At 52.7% G+C, this 20,970-nt stretch overlaps 2 long non-coding RNA genes across 3 annotated transcripts; one reads left to right on the forward strand and one right to left on the reverse strand.

The window, feature by feature from the left end:
* The first annotated feature begins 746 nt into the window (after positions 1 to 746).
* On the forward strand, positions 747 to 18,652 carry LOC148108977 (uncharacterized). Its single transcript, XR_015726704.1, has 3 exons — positions 747 to 905; positions 5,646 to 5,742; positions 18,551 to 18,652. It is a non-coding gene; the product is annotated as an uncharacterized LOC148108977 (long non-coding RNA).
* LOC148108978 (uncharacterized) lies at positions 10,890 to 19,840 on the reverse strand. 2 transcript variants are annotated; one of them, XR_015726702.1, is made up of 5 exons: positions 19,753 to 19,840; positions 19,431 to 19,495; positions 18,806 to 18,941; positions 16,168 to 16,261; positions 10,890 to 16,085 (listed from the first exon to the last, which is right to left on the reverse strand). It is a non-coding gene; the product is annotated as an uncharacterized LOC148108978 (long non-coding RNA). The 2 variants fall into 2 exon arrangements; XR_015726703.1 differs by having other exon boundaries at positions 18,806 to 19,010.
* Between the last annotated feature and the right edge of the window lie 1,130 nt (positions 19,841 to 20,970).

Here is a 20,970-nt window from a genome sequence, read left to right on the forward strand (position 1 = left end):
CGCTGATGTTAGGTTTTACTATTGTTTTAACGCTTTCCTCTATGCGGTCTCATCTCCTAGGTCCCTAGAACAGCTGGTTCTCTGACCGGAGCCTCCCCGGGCTGCCCACTACCCGCGAGACTCCCCCGCCTTCCCCCTTCCCTGGCTCCTGGCTGCTCCTGTCCCAGCCTGGGCTCCAGTGTCCTCCCCTCCCCTCTCATTGGCCCCTCAGCCCCAGGGTGACCAGAACCCCTGCCTCGTGGGACAGCTTTCTAGCACTTTCCCCTTTTTAAGAGATTGACTGCAATTTCTATAATAACATCACATTAGCTAGAAATTAATGTCCTCATTAAGACAGCAATTAGGCACATTAGCGCGGCAATAAAAGAGAAGCTTATGAAATAATTGCTGGTTCCAAAATGCCTTTAATTTAGTGTTTTATATTGCGCCGTGTTATTAATTTTTTCCCTCGGCAGAAGATAATAAGAGAAACATTTGAATTGTGGGAAGGTTTAAAATAAAAAAAAATTTTTTTAAAGGCAAGCGATGTTGATGCCTTTAGACAGATGATCTTTCTTCTCCCCAAAGCCCCCAGCGATTCCCGAATCCATCGGATGATGGCGGCAATGGAGGTGGGCGGAGGCCAAGCCTGGAGTCCAGAGGAGGCTGGAGCCAGGCGGTCTTTGATCCCAGAAGCAAGAGGAGTGGTGCCAGGTTTCTTTGCTCTGGAAAACAAATACCTGTCTGTTTGATTTTTTTTCCCCAATGGTTTCCATCTCCAGAATTCAAGTACTTTGAGCAAATGTTTCCTTGGTACTGCAGGAGCTCTATCGCTGGCATCAGGAGGTTCCCAGCCTGGTGGAGGAGACGGACGTATAAATGAGAAAACGCCCCAATAGACTGGGAATAGCGCCATTTTGCAACCGGTAATGAAATCATGGATCTGGGATGTGCTCGTCCGTGGACGGTGAAATCACTGGGGAAAAGGCAGATGAGGAGTATATTGGTGGAAGTTTCTTTTGCCCCCATCTGAAGCCCCAGGTCAACCGTAGCGTCCCTAAATGTGGCACAGCTGGACACGAGTGGCTCCTGGTGGGAGCAGCAGAAGTACCTAGCACTACTGAGTGTCCTTGTCCCAAATCTAGAATCTTCCCTGGCTGTCTTGGGTTGGGTTCCCTCCAGAAGCAGACCCCGAGACAAGGGTTTGAGAGCAGGCCTAGTTTATTTGGAAGGTGGCCCCCGGAGGCATGGGCAGGGGCCTGGGGAAGTGAGACAAGGAAGGGAAGGAGACAGTTTCAGGTAGTGGTCAGTGCTGTGAGTAACAACCACAAAAATTAGAGGAAGGAATTGATGAGACGCCAGAAGGCGGCATGCCTGTCTGAGGTAGGAATGGCCTCTTAAAGGAGGGGCCACATGAGCGGGGACCCACATGAAGATCTAGGGGAGGAAGTTCGCGGGGGAGACGGGCGCAGCAGGTGCAAAGGCCTGGAAATGGGTACAAGCTTGGAGGGTGTAAGCATCGTCTGATGTGGCTGAAGGAAGTGAGAGCAGGAGAGTGAAGACATGTGGCTAGAGACCAGGAAATGAAGGAACAGGGAAGAATTTGTAAGAAAGGGAAGGAGATGGTCACCGAATCCAGGCCTGTAAGATGTGAGTCCAGTTCTGTGAGGAAGGGCCAGTTACGCCTTATGCACCCGTGTGCCAGTCAGACCCTGTGTCACTTATCTATTGCCCTTTATGCTGTGTCACAAACAACCCCCAAGCCCCGTGGCTTAGTCAATCAGCCTTGATTATGGCCCCACCATCTATGGATCAGCGGGACAGTTCTTCTGGTCTTGGCTGGGCTTGTTCATGAGTCTTTGGTCAGCTGTGGGTCCGGGAGGGACTCTATTCACCCAGGTTGGGGCTCGGCTTGCCATATGTTGGTCTGGGATGGCCTTCAGATGGCAGAGCTCCCCTTGATGTCCCTCACCCTTCTACGGGCTAGCCTGGGCTTTCGTCCGGTGACAGAGGCAGGGTTTCCCATGAGCAGAAACACGCAGCCCCAGGTTCGGAACCGCCCGGGCACTTCTTTTGCATTGGATTGGCCAAAGCAGATCGCAAGACTAGTCCAGATTCGAGGGGTACAGAAATAGGCCCCACTTCCTGATGGCAGGGGCTACTCAGTGCTGAGGCACAGAGTGTAGACTGTGAGGGCATCGAGCTGGGTCCGTCTGGCAGTCATTCTACACGAGCTCTATTACTTCTTTGGGACTTTTGATAATCACTCCCTGTCCCTCTCTCATTACCTGCAAGGCATTCTAAGGTCTTTGACTCCAACTCTAGCCCCTCTAGAATTTCTCCTGCCCATGTTTGCTCTCTTCAGGTCTCAAAGAACCTGTAGCTTGTATTGTTTAAAACCTCAAACTTCTGACATGGCTTGCCTTCCTCCTCTGCTTTGGGGTGTGACTAGAACTGAAATTTGTTATTGAAATAGTTGGCTCTCTTTATAGTGAACTGAGAGTCCGTGTCAGCTACAGCAGGAGAGAGGTTAGTCCATAGGGCAAAGGAGAAAGGAGCACTCACAACATGGCTAGAGCTCACTCTGTGTCCCCTTGTGCAGTGTCCAACCTGCCCAACCATTCCAGCCAACCCTGATTATGGGATTGGAGAGGAAGAGGGAAGAGAAAAAGAAGGGGAAAGTAATTTCACTGGGATCCAGAGCACCATTTACCCTTAGCACTCTGGCTAGATGAAGAACCTTCCTCAAATGGATGAGGGACCCAGTGGGGAGCTGCAGCCCAGCAAGCCAGGATGGGAACCCAGACAGGAGGCCTAATCTCTTGTGGACCAAGGCTGGACCAGGCCCTGTGGCGGAGGAGGATCAGAAAAAGTGGAAAGAAGAGGGTAGGAAAGTCCCAGTTGAACCCACCCATCTACTTCCCCACCCCCTATCCTGTATCCTGAGGAAATAAAGTGCAGCTGGGTTCTTGGTTGCCATAGTGACTGCCACAAAGAATTTTGGGGGGAAAAACACCCCGGGGGCATGAAGAAGCAATTCACTCTCAGCTCTGGGAGTGGGGGTGGGGGGGAGACTGGGATCAGAATCTCCTGGGGAGAAAAAGCTGAGAGAGCTCTGCCAGGGTGGGTGGTGTCAGGGAGCCCGGAACTTTCTGTGTCTGCCCCCCACCCCCAGTTATCCGAAAGGAGAATGGGTGGAGGCAACCCCAGCTCTGGTGTAGGGGCTTCCAAATCTAAGACCCCATTTCTGAGGCCCACCTGGGCAGCTGCCAGCTCCCCACCCAGTTTGGGGGGGGGCGGGGCCTCCATATGGACTTTTTTTTTTAAATTTCCAATTCCACCTTGGGACAAGGTGCTGGCTGGGGGATCACACGGGCCTGACACCCCTCAAATTATCCTTCCAACTCAGGAAAGGGCCCAGCCTCACGCCCAGCCCTTCCCCCCCTCAGCCTTCAGGCTGTGATGGAAGGGTCTACATATGCTGGGGTGTGGGGAGGAGGGTGGATTTAAACCCCGGAGGAACCCTGCAGCCCGCTTTTCCTCCTTCTAGCTTCTCCAAACCTCCAAGAAAGCAGAGAAGGCACAGTGTGGTGGCAGCTGCGTGCTTTTTTTTTTTTTTAATCTGTTAATAAAACGCAAGTGAATCAAATCCGCTCCAAGGGAAAGGGTGGGGGGGCGGCCAGGCAGGGGCCATGGTGTTTGCAGAAGTTGGAAATTTAATAAGAAGGGAAAATAAAAATAGCCACTGTGCTGGAGACACAGGAGAGGGTTGGGAGAACTCGGCCGGTGTGGGACTCCAGGCAGGGTGGAGGCCCTGCAGAGGAGGACAGGGGGAGGGGCTGTGGAGCATGAGGGTCCCTAGATTCTGGAGAGGCAAGGGACGCCCAGCCAGGGGCAACAGGAAAGAGGGGGCTTGGAGCACCACCCAGAGTGGTCCGGCAGATCTTCCGCAGGGGTAATCAGGCCATAGAGGTCAGGGATTGGCCACCTGAAAGCCTAGGTGAGAGGTGCAGGTCCTGGTTACTGGATCTTTGAGCTGGTCGGGATGTGCCTGGTACCGTCAGGGCTGCCATGAACAGCTGTGCAGGTTGCTCATTGCACAAGAGTGCCAGACGGAAGCCAGAGCAAGGGTTAATGTCCATTGTTCCCCTCACCACACCCTTCATTGGCCCAGAAAGGGTGCCTTTTAAGGCTCCACAAAAAAGGTGGAAACAATCCAAACGTCCATCAACAGATGAATGGATGAGCAAATGTGGTCCATCCTTACATTGGAATATTATTCAGCCCTAAAAAGGAGTACTACTGATGATGGCATATGCTACAATGTGCCCAAAACTCGAAAACGTTATGCTCAAAGAAGCCAGACACAAAAGATCACACATGATTCCTTTTACGTGAAATGTCCAGAATAAGTAAATTCATAGAGACAGAAAGCAGATTGGTGGTCGCCAGGAGCGGGGGGGGGGGGGGGGGAAGGACAGGGAAAATTGTGGAGTGACTTAATGGGTACAGGTTTCCTTTTGGGGTGATGGGAATGTTCTGGAACCAGGTAGAGGCAGTGGCCACACAACATTGTGAAGGTACGAAATGTCACTGAAGTGTATACTTTAACATGGTTGATTTTATGTTAGGTGAATTTCACCTCAAGGAAGGAAGGAAGGAAGGAAGGAAGGAAGGAAGGAAGGAAGGAAAGGAGGGAGGGAGGAAGGAAGAAAAATAGATCCACATAAAGAGGATGGAAGACCAGCTGGGTCCCTGCACAGGACTGATCACACTCCCTGTCCCCCCAAAAGCCCACGATTGCCGACAGGCCCAGACCGGAACAACCTCGGAATGCGTTCATTCACTCAGCAAATATTTCCTGAGTGTTTACTTCATGCCAGCTGCAGTGCGGGGCGGTGAAGGAATACACCCCTGTCCTAGGGCTGACACTCTAGAGGGGTGGACAGACAGACCCAGCAAACACCGCCTACAGGGCATTGCGGGGCGCGCATGCGCGCTGTGGAAGCCCTACCACCAGATGGCTGGGGCCGGCTGGGGACAGCAGGAGCGCTGCATGCAAGTTTAACTGGGTGACTTCACTGAGGAGGGGACTTGCGAACCAAGCTCTGAAGCAGGCAAGAAGGAGTCACATGGCACGTGGCGGAAGAGCATTCCAGGCAGAGGGAACAGCCAGTGCAAAGCATTGAGCTTTGTTATCTGAACTGAGTACCACGAAAGGTGCGGTGCTCAGCAGTAGTTAAGGTTCTGCGAGAGGCTTTTAAAAAAATGTCCAATTCCGACTTGGATGAGGCACCTGCTGGAAGATGGCACAGCCACGATCCCCATAAAAGCCAACACACCGCCCACCCCCTAACGAAGCCAAAAGTCTTGGATTTCTATCAGCAGTTGATGATCCCCAGCGAACGCTAGGAGCGGGACAGCAATCACAGCAACAAACCCTAGGAAGGACTTCTTATGTGCCGGATACTACCATCATATTCACTCATGCAATCCTCACAGTCAACCGCAATGACGTAAAAAATGTTATTACCTCTGGTGCCTGGCGGGCTCAGTCCGTGGAGTGCGCGACTCTTGATCTTGGGGTTGTGAGTTCCAGCCCCACGCTGGGTGGAGAGACTACTTTAAAAAATCTTTTTAAAAATGTTATTATCTCTATTTTCCAGGTGGAGTAACTGAGGCACAGAGCAATGAAGTGGCTTGCCCAGGTCGGCAAGAGGCAGCTGGTGGACTTGCACCCAGGACGGCCTTCCGTGGATCCAGGTGAGCTAGGCCTGTGAGTTTCTTCCGAGGCCCCACCCTGTAGGGTCCGGAGGCCTCCAAGCCTGTGTCTCAGTTGCCCCTGGTCCCGGGGCTCACGGCCCAGCTGGCAGAGGGTCCCAGGTGCGGGCGAGTCGGCAGTGACGGGTGATTGATGGTTTAATAGCTCGAGCTGGGACCCGGGCCCTCCTCGCCCACGCCGCCGCGGGCGGCCCCCCGGCAAGAGGCAGAGATGGGATAATTCGGTTACCATAAAGACAACGAAAATTCCAGAGAGAGAGATGCGCCGACCAGGGGAGAAATGGGAGCTGGTCTGGCTGGGCTCCGACGGCGGGGTGGGGGTGGGGGGCCGGTGGTCAGGACGCTGGCAGCCTCAGCCCCTCACCAGCCTCAGCTGACTTCATGTCTCGAGAGTGGAGAGGCCAAATGCCAGGAGCGAGAGGCCATAGGGCACAGTCGCAGCCTCAGAGGAGAGGGCAGCATGTGGCCTCCGCCAGAGGTGGGGGGGGGCAGGGAGGGGCCTGGGGGCTGGTGGAGCAGGTGGCTGGAGAGGACTGGGGGCGCTGGGTACCCAGGTCAGAAGCCTCCTTTCATTCTTGCCTTGACTCCTGTCTCTCTCTCAGTCTCACTCTGCGCTCACATCCAAACCTCGGACGTCACTTCTCCCACCTGCACGGCCCCACCCAGTCGGGTCCAGCCCAGCATCGCCCACCCGGACCCGCCGCCGCCTCCACCCTGGAGGCCTATGCCCCCTCGGCCCCCAGGGGGCGCTAGGGAACACTCGAGCAGGCTTGTGCCCCTCTCTTCTGCTCAGAGCTCAGCCGGCCCCCACCTTGGATTGGTTTCCTGTTGCTGCCGTCGCGAATGCCCACAACAAGCGCGTATCATCTCAGGTTCTGGGGTCAGAGTCCGCTTTAGGCCTCCCTGGGCTAAGGTGTCAGCTGGCCGGCAGGCGCTAGGGAAGGAGCCCTCGCCTAATTCAGACATTGGCAGACTTTAGCTCCGTGGGGTTGTAGCCCCGAGGCCCCCAGTTTCTTGCTGAAACGGTGGCCTGTGCTCACTGGCTTGTGGCCCCTCCCACCACCTTCAAAGCCCGTAGGGAAAGTCCTCCTCATGTGGCGTCTCTCTGACCCCCTTTCTGCCTCCCGCTTCTTTATTTAAGGATTCGTGTTATTAGGTGGGGCCCACCCCATAATCAGGATAATCTCCCTGTCTGAAGACCCTTACATCCTACTTACATCTGCGAAGTTCCTTTTGCCATGTGAGGGAACACATTCAGGAGTTCTGGGGATTAAGGTGTCGACATCTTTAAGGGGCCACTCTTGTCTACCAACCTCTTCACTCAGAGCAAAACCCCAAGTCCTCCATCACCTCCCTGGCCTTGTTTCCCCACTTTCTTCCCCTCCTTCCTTCCGGCCACATGGCCCTCCCCACTAGGCACATTCCTGTCCCAGGGCCTTTGCACAGGCTATCTCCTGGGCCTGGATTATCTCCTCCCAGATATCTGTCAGCTTCCTCCCACACCTCCTCCAAGTCTCCCCGCCCATGTCCCTTCCCCAGGAAGGCCTCCTCTGACACCCTCCCCCTCCCCCATTTACAACAACCACAAACCCCCACTGCTGCTTTCTTTTTCCACATTGCACTCCCTGCCCTGGGATATACCACAGATCTTTACTCGCTTATCTTGTCTCTTGTCTGGCCCTCCCACCCAAATGTCAGCTCCCCCAGGGAGGTCCCTTGTCTCTGCTGTTCTCTCCTGACTCCACGGCGCCTCCCCACCCCTGCCCCTGGCACCCAGCTGTTGCTCCAGAAGTGTTTGTCAAATGGAATGAAGGGCAGACAGGGCCTCAGTGTGAAGGAGGACTCAGGGGCCCAAGGGAAGGCAGGAGGGGCAGGTGGAGAGAGGTCACTGGGGGGGGGGGGGGAGCAAGAGACCTTCTAGAAGAATCCTGGAGTCAAGAGGACACTGTGAGGAAAATGAGCCAGCATGGAGCCCATCGTACTCATGGGGTGGGATCAAATGCAGTTCTAGTTTCGCTTCCTGCTGCTCCTTAACGTGCTTTCACAGAGGGGAGGTGGTGGCAGGGGGTTAACCGGACAAACTCTCAGCTTCCTGACTGTTCCACGCATCTCAGATCACAGATGCTCTTGTGGTCGCCTTAAGTCACAAGCCAGCTTAGGCAAGATTCAAGACAAGAATGTCCAGATCTGAGCTTGGATTGTGGTTTAGACTTGAATATTCTCCCCCTTCCCCAGGGCCTGGTTCTGGGGGCCCGGAGTGGTGCAGGGACCCATCCTTCTCTCCTCCCTTCCTCGCCTTTCTTGTCACACTTAAAGAAAACCAGAGCTGGACAAATGTTCAAGCAATGAAGAGGAATTTTGTTTTTTAAAAACTATTGCAGTAGGGAAAGAGAGCTCAGGGTAGAACCGGGCTCAGTTCTGATTTACAGCCAAGGAGCAGGGTCGGGGGCAGCGGATGGAAAATTACTAGGAGCAAACATCAGGAGGAAGGGAAGGTTCTAGCTCCACTGACTTAGCAGGATTCTTGCTAAAACTGGATTCTATAAGGAAGGATACAGAGAAGCCCAAGGTTGAGGACCAGTCAAGACTCAGGAACGGAGCTCAGGGAGGGAAGGGGGAGTGTGGGGGCTCAAGTAGTGGTCCCCAAAGGATAGGTGCCACGTCCTCACCCCTGGAACTTCTGACTGTGACCTTATTTGGAAAAAGGGTCTTTTCATAGGGGATTAAGTGAAGAATTCTGGGATGAGATCATCCTGGATCATCTGGCGATGCCTAAATCCAGTGATGAGTGTCTCTATAAGGGACAGAAAATGAGAGGACAGAGACAGCCCTGGGGAAGATGGCGGGGGCGGGGGGGGGGCAGACATTGCAGCAGTACAGCCACAAGCCAGGGCGCGCCTGGGGCCACTGGAACTGGAGGAAGCCGGGAAAGATTCTGCCCTGGAGCTCTTAGGGGGGCTGGCCTGGCCCCCACCTGCATTTCACATTGTGGCTCCCAGCGCCAAAGGAGAATAATTTCCCACTGCGTTCGTTAAGTTTGTGGTCCTTTGTTGTGGCAGCCCCAGGACACGAGGGGGCAGCTGGTCCTGGTGGAACTGGCTCTGTGTGTGGTGGGGGGGATACTGCCTTTCCTGGGCCTAGCAGGTGGTTAGAGCCCAGGCTTCCTTCTGTAAATGCTTTTAAGGAACCCTCTCACCCAGCCCCTGCCTCTCCCTTAGGACCTGCTCCCTGCTCAGCCTGACTCTTTCCCCCATTGAAACCAGTCATATTTGCAGCTGGAGTCCTAGCACCTCCTCCAGGAAGCCCTCCTGGATGTACCCTGTGTTTTGATTGACCAGGGCAGTCGCCAGCTCACAGCACAGCCTCCTCCAAAGAAATCCTCCTCATAAAATCCTCTCCAAACCTGCCTCCCCCAAGTCCTTTAGACCCTGGTCAAGGTGAGAGTCGTGAAACCATTGTGAGCCACCGACTTTGGAAATCTTTGCCGTGGTCTGATGACTCTCACTAGTCATGGTGTCTACTTATTTGGGGCCCGAATGAAAATGTCCATCTTAGCATCCTGTTACTCCAGTAATATCCAACTCTGGGGGCCACTGATGTTGCTCCCTAAATATTCCCAGCTCTCCACCTTCCGGGCACGTGAAGGGTGGCACTTCCGGGTTACCTGTGGTTGGCTGGAACCATGTGATGAGTTCTGGCCAATCAGCTACAAGCAGAAGTGATGACGTCAGTGTCAGGTTGGCGCATTTAATTGCCGATGTCGACCCTCTGCTCTCTTTGCTGCAGTGACAAAGAACATTCCAGATAGTCGCCGCCTCATCAGCCTCTATCCTGCCATGATGACCCAAACAGAGGCCCCTTGTGGTCCTAAATGGTCATGTAGCATGAGCAAGAAATAAACTTTGAAGTCGCTGAGATGTTGGGGTTACCACAGCAGGACCCAGAGTCTCGGCTGGTGTATTAGTATTCTATGGCTACTGTAAAAAGCACCCCAAATTTGATGGCTTAAGCATTTATTTCCTTACAGTAAGGACCCTGCTCCTTTGGGAGGCTTTAGTGGAGAGTCTGTTGTCTTGACTTTTCCAGCTGCTAGAGCGGCATTGCTGTGTTCCTTGGCTCATGGCCCCTTCCTCCGTCTTCAAAGCCAACAGTGTAGCATCTTCTAACCTCCCTCTGCTTCCCTCTTTTAAGGACACCTGTGATTGCATTTAGGGCCCTCCCAGATCATCCAGGATAATCTCCCATTTCAAGAGCCTTAACCTAATCCCTTCTGCAAAATCTCTTTTGCCAAAGAGGGTCATATTCACAGGTTCCAGAGTTCAGGAACTAGTATCTTGGGGGGGCCATTATTCAGTCTGCAGCAGTGGATTCACCTAGAAGCAAGGATTCAAATGAAAATCATTTATTTGGGAAGTAACCCCAGAAGGAGAATGAGGAAATGAGGAAGACAAGAATGGGCACATTGTTGAGATTATTGCTGTGAGCAACTGAGCCTCCATCCCACAGGAGAATTCTGGGAGACATTGTAGAAGTGTGAAGTAAAGGATTAACCTCACCCAAAGAGAGGTCTGGTCTTTGCCTTTTGCTCCTGGAAGGTGACCTCTAAGCCCTGGAATGTCTTGCTCAGTAAGAGCATCTTTGTTTACCTGGGGCCTGGGGCCAGACAGTCTATTCTAACAGTGTGACTTATGGTGGGGACCTTGGGCCACCCATTGTCAGCTCGACCTCTGGAGGGGCTGGAGACTGAGGTCAGCTACATGGATGGTCAACCATGTCTCTATGACGTAGACCCAATAAAAACTCCGGACACAAAGGCTGGGGTGAGCATCCCAGGTTGGCAGTACACCCTGAGTGTTGTCATGCATTGTTGCGGGAAGAAGTTAGTGCTGTTCACACAACTCCACTGGGAGGGGACACCTGGACACTCAGGCCTGGTGTTTCCTTGATCCTGACCCATGCATGCACCTCTTCCCTTGGCTGATTTTAAAAAAATAAGTGTCCATCTTTCTGGCAAGGAAACTGAGGCATGGAGAGATTAAGTCATTAGGTGGTCACTTGCTGTTCTCCCCTCAATTTTCCTTGTCTTTTGTATTGATAAAGCACCTCCATTTTTATTTTTTTTTAAGATTTTATTTATTTGACAGAGAGAGACACAGTGAGAGAGGGAACACAAGCAGAGGGAGTGGGAGAGGAAGAAGCAGGCTCCAGCGGAGCAGGGAACCCAATGCGGGGCTTGATCCCAGGACCCTGGGATCACGCCCTGAGCCAAAGGCAGATGCTTAATGACTGAACCGCCCAGGAGCCCCAGCACCTCCATTTTTAAGCTGGGCACATGGTGACCCAGGAAAAAGACTTCATTTCCCGGCCTTCCTTGAAGCTATGCCATGTGATTTCATTCTGGCCAACGGCAGGTGGACAGTAGTGACCTGTGCATCTTCTGGGCGACGCCCTTGAAGGGGAGGAGTGGAGCCACCCCTGCCCTTTCTCCTCCCACTGGTTGGAAAGTGGGCATGCTGGTAGACATCTTGGCCCACCCTGGAGGTAGCAGAAAAGCAAACAGAAAAAGCCTACATCTTCACCACAATAGAACCAGCCACCCCAGCCTTGGACCATTTACACCCAGACTACTAAGTAAATACTAAATAAAGTTATCTGTTGGGACACCTGGCTGGCTCTGTCTGAAGATCATGCAACTCTTGATTTCGGGGTCGTGAGTTCGAGCCCCACGTTGGGTGCAGAGATGACTTGAATAAGTAAATAAGCTTAAAATATGTATCTCTTGTTTGAGCCACTGGACTGTTGGATTTCTGTTCCAGCGGCCAAAATGATATGGTAACTATCAATTTGGTAATAGAATTTAAAATACCTGGCATTATCTTAGTGGATGGGAAGCTGGTGAGGAATCACACATGACAGGCTGGGAAGCTGGTGGCCCTTGTCACACAGGGACAAAATAGTTAGGTAGCCTGCTGCTATAGACCGAAGTGTGTCTTCCAAACTCAGAAGGTGGAACAGAACCCCCAACACGAGGGTTAGTGGAGGTGGGGCCTCTGGGAGTGATTAAGTCATGAGGATCACTGTTCTCTAAAAGAGACCCCAGAGAGCTTGCTTGCCCCTTCCACCATGTGAGGACACATTGAGAAGACAGCCGTCCACGAGCCCTTAATGACTTTCTCTCTTTCTGGGATGAGGAAGCCGGTCCTCACCACGCACCAAATCTGTCAGCTCCTTGGTCTTGGACTTCCAGATTCCAGAACCAAGAAATAGCTATCTTTTGTTTATAAGCGACCCCGTCTATTGTCATCTGTTATAACAGTCCACATGGACCAAGCCACCTGGCTTCTGTGAGATCCTTGAAGACAGCCTGTAGCTCCAGGGAGAGCATTGGCTTCACAGAACACGAGCCTTGCAGCTGTGGCTGCCATGTGAGTCAGAAATGACCTGTGTCCTTTAAGCCGCAATACTTCTCTCCCATCAGCATGCTTTCAGTTCCTGTGTTCAGATGGCAAGGGTCTGGGTATCAAACTCAGGCAGTGGTGGACACTGCATAGTGAGCATTTGGACGGTGAGGGGGACCTGCATGGGGGCGGGGGGGGGGCTTATTGCTACAGCAGCCTAACATTTGCCTTAACTAATACCCACAGGAGAAAAACGCTTCCTTCATCGACCTCTATGGGAATTCAGTGAGGGAATCCACGTGAAGCCGCGAGCATGTGCCTGGCACACAGAAGGCGCTCAATAAATGTTCGCTGTGTCCCCACCACCGCCGCCTGGGGTTTGGGGAAGGACATGGCCCTCCCCAAACTGCCGGGGAAGCTCCTTTGGTGTGGCTTTTGTTGCCAGGCAAGAAACCTATCCCCCAGGCTGGTTTCCTCTGTAACCACAGCTTCTGTCTGGCAGACCCTCTCCCGCAGCTCACTCCCTGTCTCATTCTGGGAACTCTGTTCCCTCCCCATGCCCCTTCCTGCCTAGTTAGTTCCCTTCAACCTGCCCACCTCGCTTCCTTAAATGCTCCTCTGCTAACCCCTCAAGCACGCTGCCAGCAACCAGCTGCAAGGGGCCAGGACCGGTTTCTTGCAAAACTTTTTATGATCCTCCCCTGACTACTAAGTGGTTAAAAATATCCACTCCGCCCAGGCAATTTTGCTAAGCTGGTGTCAGGGGGAGAAAGGGAGACGAGGGAGAGCTCACAAATGAAGCAAATTGCTGAAAATCGGATTTTTACTGTCTTATCAAGGAGCCACATGAGAGGAGAGGAGATTGCAATTTCTGCCGGAACTTTCTCACATCCCCGCGTCTGGGGCAAGCAAGTGGCAGAGAGCAGGGGAGGAGCAGGCAGGAGGAGCCTGGGAGGGAGAACAGAAAGAAAGACAGAGGCTGAAGAGGGAGGGAGTGGGAAGGGGTGGGTGAACAGGAGGAAAGGGCAAGTGTGAGAAATTAGGGGCAGCCCTGAGAAAGGCTGGAGGTCCCCAGCGGGCTTGGATGCCAGACTCTAGCCAGGGTGTCCTGCAGGGGCTGTACCTCTTTCAGAGCCCTTTCACCCACCCACAGAGTCTGACTTTAATTCCCCAGCAAGGACGACTGTCCTTGTAAGGAGGAGAAAGGGGGACAGATAGAGGGATAAAGGCCATGTCCAGATGGAGGCAAACACTGGAGTGATGTGGCCACAAGCCAAGGAATGCCTGGAGCCCCCAGAAGCTGGAGGAGGCAAAGGAAGGTGGCTTTGGAGGGACACCTTGCTTTTGGCCCAGCGATAGTGATTTTGGACTTCTTGCCTCCAGAACTGTGAAAGAACATTGCTATTGTTTTAAGCTACTCGGTTTGTGGTAATGGGTCTGTTACAGCAGCCCTAGGACACCCATCCGTACCTACAACACTGGGCAATTGGAAGGATTGGACGACTGAATATGCACCAAGGGCTTAGGAAAGAGCTTGGCATAGTGTGGGGAGAGACTGCAGATTTGTTGAATGGATGGGGAAGTGTTCAGTGAGCACCTCATGTGCCAGAAACTGGGGATAAAATAGTAAGCAAAGCCCAAACTGGTCTTTGGGCTCATGACAAATAAAACCTAGTTAGGGGACAGATGTGGATGAAATCAACACTCTAATGAAGTACAATTACATACTGAGATATGGGCTCCAGAGAAAAGAACCAATTCTTAAAGAGGCTAAACCAGCCGAAACTTGACATAGATGGGACCGGGGAGGAGGTGTCCTAGAGGGACATGCTCAAATACAAAGGATGAGTAGGTGTTAACAAGAGGAAGTTGGAGGAGAGGGAGAAACTTTGCAGATGATGAGAATAGCATGTGCAAGGGACCTGAGGCAGGAAGAGGGTTTGGAGCATGTGCGAAACAGTGGGAAGACCAGGGTGGCTGGAAGAGAGGACAAGGAGGGGTAGAGGAATGCAGTAGGAAGGTGATGCAGTGGGCAGGGGTCAAATCACTCAAGACCTCGTGGGACATGTTACAATTCTTGGTCTTCATTTTAAGAGCAATAGAACGATTGCAGTCATCCAAGTGGAGTTGATGATGGTTTGGACTAGGAGGGTTGATAGAGATGGAGAGATGTAGGTAGATTCAAGGGATGGCTGTGGAGGTAGAGTCCACAGGACCCTTTTGGGGAAGTAGAGTTCATGAGACTTGGTGGTGGATTGGATGTGGAGGTGTGCAGGAAGAGATTTCATCTGGACTTGGGCATGGCAGGTCTGAGATGCCTTTGAGACATTGAAATGAAATGTTGACAAGGCAGTTGGATGGGGCTCTAGTCCTCAGGAATATAAATATGACAGTCATCATTTATGGTGTATCAGTCAAGACAGGCTGGGTTATGCTGCAGTAACAAATAAGACCAACATTTCTGGGGCTTCAAACACCAAAGTTTCATTTCTTCCTCCTACTACATGGCCATGATGGGTCAGAAGGGGGTAGGGCAAGGGGATAGGGACGTGGGATGGGGTGCCTGGCTGGCTCAGTCAATGGAGCATGTGACTCTTGATCTTGGGGTTATGAGTTCAAGCCTACATTGAGCTTGGAGCTTACTAGGCTTACTAAAATGAATGAATGAATGAATGAATGAATGAATGAATGAATGAATGAAAATAAAATGCAATCACACACACACACACACACACACACACACACACACACAATAGAAGGGGTAGGGAGGGTATGACTCTCTCCATCTGCACTCCAGGATCCAGACTGATGAAGCAGCCACCATCTTGAATGTTGCCAATTGCCATGCCAGAGGGAAAGATTACTCCGGAGGGCACCCCTGCCAGCAATGACATGATCCAGCCCAGAAGTGACACGTGTTAGTTCTGCTCAAAATTCATTGGCCAGAACTCATCATGTGGCTCCACTCAAACACAAGGATGCCAGGAAATGTGATTTCCCAGAAGGAGGAGAACTAGAAATATTTGGAGAGCAGCAGTCATGACTTAACCACATGGGCACGAAAGGGTGGTCTGGGGAGAAATGGAGAGCCCCCCAAACCCGACATTTATTGACCCTATAAAAGTAGGCCTGGAGGAATGCCAGGATTTTTCTATGCATTGGTCTGGTGGCCACTACAGGCAGAGAACAGGCAACCCCAGACACAGGCCAGGAACTGAGAGGTGAAAGCATGGCCAGACTGGAGATCTTTCCTCAAGTAGTCTGATATTCTCCCAAAATCCCATTGCATCGGTTAGGCTCAGGCTAGGAAGACAGAAGCCAGACTAGGTATTTCAATAGGGACAGATTGAACACGGGGAATCAGAGCCAGCAAACCCACTGAGAGGGCTGGAGGGAGTCCTGCCAACATCCAGGAAGGCAGTGTATAAAGGAACTGTGGAGAATCACTGCTGATGCTTGGTGATTTCAAGTGTCTGCTCTCAGCATCAAAATAGACTGTTTGTAGGACGATGCCCAGAAGGTGACAGGCAAATCTCACAGCTGCCATTTGCTTGCCATTGACAGGACAAATGATGGCTTCTGTTTCTCATCCACCTGACAAATCCTGCACGAATGCCTCTCAACTGTAGACTCCACCCAATAGCCCCGTTGACAAGGGAGCCTTAGGCATGCAGTTCTCAGACTTCTAGCCCCTGAGGTTCACTGGAGAGTCAAAAGAGGTGCAGGGCTGCTACAGACAATTGAGCAGACCCAAAAAGGTGGACCATGGAGACGGTGGCTGGAAGGGTTTGGGACCTGGCGACATGCTGGTGAGGAGGAGTTAGGGTGATCGTGGGCCATAGGGTGGGCCCCCACTCCACAGGCAAGACAGCCCCTGTGTTCCATGGGGCCATTCCTTCCCAGGCAGCTCTTGGATCGTGTTCCTCCCTATAAAGCAACAAAAATTAGATGATAATACAGAGCCTGGGTGATAAAGGGGGTACTTAAAAGTAAAGAATAGGAGGGATACCTGGCTGGCTAAGTCCATGGAGCATGTGACTCTTGTTCTCGGGGCTGTGAGTTTGAGCCCCATGTTGGGTGTCGAGATTACTTAAAAATAAAATCTTAAAAAAAAAAAAAGTAAAAATGGAGTAGTATTCAGTGAGCAAAAGAAATGAACTATCAAGCTACAAGAAGACATGAAGGAAGCTTAAATGCATATCGCTGAGTGAAAGAAGCCAGTCTGAAAAAGCCACGCACTGTATGATTCCAACTCTATGACATTCTGGAAAAAGCAGAACTGTAGAGACAGTCAAAGGAACCCACTGTTGCCAGGGTCGGGGGAGGGTGGAGGGAGGACTAGGTGGACCACAGGGGATTTTTAAGGGGGCGAAACTATTCTGTATGATGCTGAAATGGTGGATCCATGAAATCTTGCAGCTGTCCAAACCCATAAACATGCAACACTAAGAGCGAACCCTAACGTAGACGGCAGACTGAATTGATGCAGTCTTGGTTATGCCACGTAACAAACAAGCCCAGATTGCTGAGCTAGAAGAGGCTGTGTTTCCAGGTTCCAGACATGCTGCTTGTCAGCAGTCTGGGAAATGGGGCTCTTGAAAGACACGCAGTTGGGATACAGCAGGGCCCAGGCCTGCAGCAGGTCAGCATGGCAGGGACAGACATTTCTGAGTCTCGGCCACAAAAGCAGCCAACACACAGATGCTGACACTTTTGCAAATGCGGCTGGCGGCCAGCCGCCTGCTGCCTGCCCCCTGCCCGGAGCCGAACACTTTTCTGTCCTTCTCTCCTCCCTGCCACACATTCCTTCAGAGCTGGAGGTTAATAAACTCATCACTGATGAGCAGGGAACACGTCTGCAGAGGTTTTAATTACAGCAGAAAATTGGCCCAATTGCTATTTAATGTAGAGTAAGTGTCGAGTTAACTGGTCAGGGCAGGAGGAGCTGAGCTTTGCACGGAGGTGTCCTGAGCCCTGCCTGGGTGGTTTTCCCCGAGAGCCTCCAAGGGCAGGGGCTGCTGTAGGGCTGGCTGTCTGGGGGCTGCAGCAGGACCTCAGAGATCCCGGGAGAGAAAAGGAAGCAGCCTGAGGTGAAGAGGTAAGAGGACATTTCTGAAAGCTCAGCTCAGGGCTCTGCTTTCAGGCCTCAGGGCTTTTTCCTTTGCAATGTTTGACCTCCCTCTCTTCTGGACAGCCTGGGAGGGAGAGCTGGGCTCCTGTGGACAGGGTGTAGCAGGAGCTGGGGAATGGGGTGAAGGGGAATTGATGGGGGGGGGCAAGGAGAAGCAGCAGGAGCTAAACTTCCTTCCTTTCTTTCTTTCTTCTTCCTTTTTTTTTTTTTTAAAGATTTTATTTATTTATTTGACGGAGAGAGCACAAGCAGGGAGAGAGGCAGAGGGAAAAGCAGGCTCCCCACTGAGCAAGGAGCCAGATGAGGGGCTCAGTCCCAGGACCCTGGGATCCTGACCTGAGCTGAAGGCAGGAAGGCAGACGCTTAACCTACTGAGCCACTCAGGCGCCCGGGAGCTAAACTTTCTAAGTGAGATATGGAAGAGAGGAAAGTGCCCCACTTCTCCCACCTGCCTCCCAGGTCTGCCGCAAGGGAGCTAAGGGAGGGGACCTTTTTGGAAAGCCTGTGCTCAGGACAGAAAAAAAACCCAAAAAGCCCCAGACAATAGGAGGCAACAGGCTAGCAGAAGCCAAACTCACCCAGAATCCACTACAATTGTCACTACAATTTTCCATATGTTCCAGGCCCCCCAGGATGACTGTGTCCTGTCCAGAGAGACAGTTTAGATATAAAAGCATAGACTCTTGAGTCAGACTGCCCGGATTCTAACTCTGACTATGTCACCGACTAGCTGGTCTATGTCTCGGTTTTCTCATCTGTAAAATGGGGGTGTAATTTCTAATGGTTAGGCTAGGCGAGGCTGCAGAAACAAAAGAAAGCCAGCATCTCAGTGACTAAAAATCACAAGGTTTATTTCTCACTCATGCTTCATGTCTGTCAAAACAATGACCCAAAGGTCATTGCGGGGAGGCTCTGCTTATCATGGTCACTGGTGGAGCAGTCACACTCTGGAACATTCTAGAACGTTGCTTGCAGTCACGCCAGAAGGAAATAAGAGCTTTGGAAGGTTGTGCACAGGCAATGAAATGCCCTAGGTGGGGATGAGATGTGGCAGTTCCACTCACAACTCATTGGTTAGAACCAGTCATGTGACCTCCTCCCCAAGGTGGGCAGGAAGCACAATTCTTGGCCAGCAGCACTGATGGGCCTCCAACTAACAGGTTGTCCTAAAAATTAAGTGAGGTAATGAATGTGAAATGCTTAGGACAGTGTCTGGCATATACAGCAAGCACTCTACGTGTTCCTGATTGTGTTTTACCAGGAAAAGTGACCTCACCCAGGTCTCCGATGCTTACTGAGCAGGACTGAGAGGGACCAGTGGCTGGAAGCCTGGAAGATGTGCGCCAGGTGAGTGCCAGGGACATCCAACCACTGAGGCACAGGTCAGGGCACATCCATGCTTGACCCTGAACTCGGACAAGACCACAGAGCTCCCTCATGCATTCCAGGGAGGGACATGTGAGCTGGAGCCTGTCCAGACCCTCCTACAGGCACCCCCGCCCCCACAGAGACCTACCTTATGCCCGTGCCATGCATGCCACTCCCAGCAAGGGCAAGGGCAAGTGCTCGCGTCAGCTTCAGCACGCAGCCCGGACATCCAGAAGGTAGGAGGTCCCCCCGCCTGCTGCCACCCTTCATTGTTCTTCATGTATCTGTTGGGTAATGACCTTTCCTCTTGGCTGGGAGGAACATTCACTCAGAACCACTTCACTGCCTCAGTTCTTGACCCAAACAGAGGAGGTGACAAGTAACAGGTGAGGAAACAGACCCCCAGAGGCAAAGTCCCTTGCTCGGGATCTCCCAGCAAAAAGTCTTGGAGGCAGGATTCAAACCCAGGCTGCTCTCATCTTCCTAGCTTTAAAATATGTCACCATGCTTCCTCTCTGAGCCTACGTCTGCACCCCCTTTTCTCCACTAGCTCCCCACAAGTCCCACCAGCCTCCCCCAACCTTCCCTCCTGGACCCCGCCCCTGAGAGCCAGGCAGCTCTGGAACCCCTGGTTTCCCCACCATCCAACCAGAGCTCACTTCAAAGGTGGGAACCGAGGCCTCCCAGGCACCCAGGGAGCCCCGAGAACAATCGCCCAAGGGCCAGAAAGGGGCTGCTGGCAACTCCGGGAAAGCCGGGAGCCCTTCACAGACCTTAATCACCCCAGCAGAGCCCAGCCAGGCCCGCTCCAGGCGGCGTCTTCCAGCAGCTCTGGCCTCTGCAAGGAGAAGGGAGCAGCAAATTAGTGCCCTTCGCCAGCTCCCCAGACGTCCTCCAGCCCTCCCCCCCCCCCCCCGCCATGGGGACAGTGGGAGGCCACGGCTGCCCAGGAGGGGCCTTTCCCCAGGTTCCGCAGCCACAGCGGTGGGTTCCCAGACTGGGGGGAGCAGTGGGCGGTGTCCTGGCGCACTGGCGGGCAGAGGGGAAGAAGTGCCAGCCTGCCCCACCCCCACCCGGGGGACGTCCCCCGCGTACACATCGCGCTGTCCATCCTCCGCTATGATGGGCAGAGATGTCCCCCAAAGCGCTCCGGCTTCCCAGCCCTCCTTCGCTGCGAGCTAAGCCCTGCCTGGGGCCTCCCTGCCCAGCGAGGGCAGGAAAGGCGAGTTAAGGAGGATTTAGAGACCCGCCCGCCTGCTGAGAGATTAGATGAGATCAATATACAGAGGGCCGGGTGAGATCCCGCTGAGGGGCTCCTTAAGACCCGTGACCCTGAGAGGTAATTAACAGGCTGGCTGCGGCCGGCCAGACCCCTCACCTCCACCTCTACCCTATTTGGCAGCCCCTACAAAGCCGGGGCTGGGGTGCTGGCTCCCTCTTAGTCGCCCACCCCAGCTCTGCACGTTCAGAATCAGGGTCCTCCCCCAGCGACCTCCCCGAGGAGCCTGAAGGGATCACTGTCATAGTCTCTCTCTCTGGGAGTGCTTGCTCTCTGCCGGAAGCTGTCTAAAGCTTTGTAGAGCTCCCTGATTTTTCACCGCAATTCTAGAAGGCAGGTTGCTCTGCTTTGCAGGTGGAGAAATGGAGGCAGAGGGAGATGAGGGGGCTTGTCGAAGGTCACACCGCAAGTAACCATGAATCTGGGATTCAAATCCAGGCATTTGGGGGCCAGAGCTTGGGCCCCTACCCTTCTGGACTACAGTCCTTTGCCCACCCCCTGACTCCCCGCCTCCCCACACAACTGGCTTTAACTCCTAGGCAAGGCAAGACCGTTAACACCAACGTATAGTCCCCCAGTCATTTTTCCAACACCTTTAACCACCTGGAACTCAACAGAGCATCCCCATGCAAGGGAAAACGCTATGAACCGAAGCACGTGACACAGAGTCTGGGCATCGATGAAAGCATGTGACCCAGAAGGTGGATAAGCTCCAGAAAGAGGGGGGGATCCCATTAATCTTGTCTCCAGAAGCCTAACACCCGGCATGTGGTGGGTGGTCAATATATTTTTGTGGAATTGAATTGGACTGATGGTCATGGCCTTTACTTACAGCCTGTTCACTCCTAGTTTAGACATAATAACAACACTGGCCAGGTTACGTGGGTGCAGGGAGCTACTCAGGGGGGACCGACCAACAGTGCTGAAGGCAAGGAACGGGAGGAAGTCTTGCCTCCTCCACTAACTACCCGTGCCTTCACTCTTCCTTCTGTAAAATGGGTTATTGGGAGGGTTACAGAAAATTATTATCAAGT

This window comes from Ursus americanus, chromosome 14 (genome assembly GCF_024610735.1).
Source record: "Ursus americanus isolate L20-20 chromosome 14, mUrsAme1.1.p, whole genome shotgun sequence".
In the NCBI taxonomy this organism is placed as follows: Eukaryota; Metazoa; Chordata; class Mammalia; order Carnivora; family Ursidae; genus Ursus; species Ursus americanus.